Here is a 3,963-nt window from a genome sequence, read left to right as displayed (position 1 = left end):
TAGTTTGTTGTCCACATTGGCCACATAGGCACGTATATAAGGTGAGACACCAACAAAGAAACGGTTTAATATGGTTTTATTGAGTTTTATTTTAAAATAAAAATAATTTAATTGAAAGCAAGAAGGGCAGGAGAATGTAACAGTTATCACGGGATACTTTAATCTAGAAAATTTTCAAAAAGGTCTGAAACCTCTATATTATTCCAGTGAACTCTACAAACGATGGTGTTCAACATTTTCACTCCTGTTGAATCCGCTCATCGTGTACCTGGAAAGAAACAGTTCATTTGTGGAAATATTTAAAAAAATTCTGTCGAAGCACGAACCAAGCAGATACAGAATAATCGAGGTGGAAAGAGATGATTTGTGGGCATTCAAGCTGCTCCCGAACATCACAAAAATATTTTCTAAGCCCGGCTATCCCAAACATCCTCCAAATACGGTTGTTCCGGAGTATTCAGCCGTCATGCACTGCAAATACGAACTCATGAATCGATCCATCGTGGAAAATCCCTTCAAGACGAATTATTTTGCATGGCTTGATATCGGATTATTTCGGGATTTGACCCTTAGTGACGATCCGTATTATTTTGTGAAGCTCATTAACGAGACTCTCTTTTCTCAAAAGTTTTACTTGGATGTCCCAGATAACTTCGATCGCTCAAAAGTAGCATACACTGAAGTTTATGATTTATCGAAGAATATGAAACCATGCGATATTGTTAATGAAAATATGGTTTGGGTGTGTGGTTGTTACTTTGTAGGGGGAGGAGAGGTTCTGTTGAGATGGTGCGGTGAGTATATGAGGGCAGTTGAGGAAATGATCGGTCAACATGACTGTGTGAGCACTGACCAACAGATCATCTACTGGCTCTTCAGCAACAGAAAAAATTTAAAGGTATCTACTTCCATTTAAACTTATACAAACATGTCTTCAAATGTTGATCCATGGTTCTATTTGGGTTACTTGAGTAGAGGAAATTATATAACTAAGTAAATAATAAACCATCATTTTACAAGTAACTGTTGAAATGTGAAAAACTGTTAATTATTGTTTAAATTGTTTTTAATTTGTATTAATCCGTTTCAATTTGTATAATTATTTCATTCCAGTAAAATTTATGTAATAAATATTTATTAAGTTTACAATCAAGTCATTTAAACTGTTTATGTGTGAATAAAAAGAATAAAATCAGACAATTGCAATGATATTTTAAAACTATCCGACCATCTGTCATTGAAACCTAGTCGAACTCTTCAGAGATTCATTTTCATAGGACCCTGCTCAACCTAACAGCAGTTTGGTGAGGACAAAAGTAAAAAATTATGACCGTAATCATAACACATTTCAATACTAAATACAATAGAAAATTACAATAGAAAATTCTTAACAACAATAACCGTTAGATGTTCACATTACACATTGGTTAACTTTTTAAGATATAAAAATATAATGTTAACAATAATTAAAAAGCAGGTCACTCACTACTAACAAGCATTTTAAAATACGTTTCAATCGATACACAGGGGTATAATAAACAGGATTTTACCTGCATTCAAACCCGGTTACTATGACTGAGACACCACTTTTAAATTTAAAAAACCAGTGACACGACAAAGGTAATGCCGTTAGAGATACCGAAGTTTAGCCATAGCATAGATAGACAGACATCACTTGTGGTAATATTTTGATAATAATAGCACTTATAGTAGAAAACACTTGAACGTTATTAAGAGTCATATTTTTAAACATTAGAATATCGAGATATATGAATTTGATTAAGATATGAGCAGGTCTTTGCGGATGATACAAAGTGTGTGTCTTTATATATCTATATCTTAAACATTTTTGTCTCAGTCATCAACGTCTGCTTCTATGGTGTCATCGGATTATATTATTATTAACATTACATCAATCTCTTAAATTTTTGACAAATTAAAAATTAAAAATCGTAAATTATATTTATAATAAATAATTATAATAAATAATAACAAAGTTTAAAGTGGTTCAATAGACTAGCATCTGTGTAAGAATTCTAGTATCCTAACTATCCTAGCTTAATTTTAAAATTGTTGATTGGATCCACTGAGATAATTTCATAGCGTAAACCACCCTGCTGCTGAAGAATTTTTGCTTTATTGGATTTTCTGTCTGCTTGTATGTGTGACTTCCTAATCCTTTCTTTTTTTCTAGTTAAAAGAATTTAAGAATTTAAAAAAAATGCGATATATAGCTGGTGACAAAAAGCTTAAGTTACTAGTAATTTTTTGTATTATTTTCATATTTAGTTACTCATATTTGAAAAAGGTAAGGTTGCTATTTGATTTTATTTCATTTAAAAACTTTAGAAATAAAAATTATATAATTTCAAGGATCATTCCAAAACAGTTATCTATCGAAACAAGTTAACTGTAGTCACAGGATATTTCGAATTGAAGAGCTTTCAAAAAGGTACAGGAGGGCCCTATCACTCTAGCGATCTCTACAAACGATGGTGTTCAACATTCTCACTCCTGTTGAATCCGCTCATCGTGTACCTGGAAAGAAACAGTTCATTTGTGGAAATATTTAAAAAAATTCTGTCAAAGCACGAACCAAGCAGATACAAAATAATCGAGGTGGAAAGAGATGATTTGTGGGCATTCAAGCTGCTCCCGAACATCACAAAAATATTTTCTAAGCCCGGCTATCCCAAACATCCTCCAAATACGGTTGTTCCGGAGTATTCAGCCATCATGCACTGCAAATACGAACTCATGAATCGATCCATCGTTGAAAATCCCTTCAAGACGAATTATTTTGCATGGCTTGATATTGGATTATTTCGAGAGTTGACTTATAATAACGACCCTTATTACTTTGTGAACCTCGATAATGAAACTTTGTATTCTCAAAGCTTCGTGCTAGAAATTCCATATAACTTCAATCACTCCAACGTTGCTTATACGAAGAGATACGAACTTTCAACAAACTTGAAACCCTGCGATATTGTTAAGGATAATTTGGTTTGGGTGTGTGGTTGTTACTTTGTAGGGGGAGGTGATGTTCTATTGAGATGGTGCGGTGAGTATATGAGGGCAGTTGAGGAAATGATCGGTCAACATGACTGTGTGAGCACTGACCAGCAGGTCATCTACTGGCTCTTCAGCAACAGAAAGAATTTAAAGGTATCTACATCCATTCAAACTTATTTTTGAGATCCTGGTTTTATTTGGGATACATTAGCAGAAAGTTTGCTTGGGATATAGAATAAACGATAATACTTAATAGCAAACCATTTGTTTTAGTTATTATTGTACACACACGCAGATGGATATGTAATATTAATTAATTAAATAATTAATTAAATATAATATAAAGAGGCTCTTTACAAACTATGAATAGATGAAGATGTATCAACACATTTTCTTCTATTCATAGTTTGCTGAGTGCCCTTGTCTTCCGCATCGTTTGATTGAGAGAAAACAAGTTCACCCACAAGCTAAACAATGCCATTTTATAAATAAATAAATAAATAAATATATATATATATTCATGCTGCAAATAAGGCCATATTGGATTGTTGTTTTAAGTTGTTGAGACACTGATACAGCTTTTGGATTGTTTTCTAATATTTTTAAACAAACTGTTATTAAATTTTGTTTAGCAACTCATAAACGAACTCGCAAGAAAAAACCCTGGATTACCAAGGGTTTGGTTATTTCCTCTGTTGTTAAAAATAAGCTTTATAAGAAGTTCTTACAGTCAAAATCTTTGTCTGACCAATTGTTATATAAAAATTACAAAAATATTTTTGTAAAATTATGTAGAGTTTCAGAAGATATGTATTTTAGGGATCAATTTAATAGAAATAGGCATAATGCTAAAGGTACCAGGAATTTATTGAAGTCATGTATGGGTATGAAAAAAATTCAATCTTATAATATTACTGTGGATAACGAGTTATAAAAGATGACTGAGCT

This window comes from Helobdella robusta (assembly GCF_000326865.2).
Source record: "Helobdella robusta unplaced genomic scaffold HELROscaffold_121, whole genome shotgun sequence".
Taxonomy (NCBI): Eukaryota; Metazoa; Annelida; class Clitellata; order Rhynchobdellida; family Glossiphoniidae; genus Helobdella; species Helobdella robusta.
Note: the sequence above shows the minus strand (reverse complement) of the source record.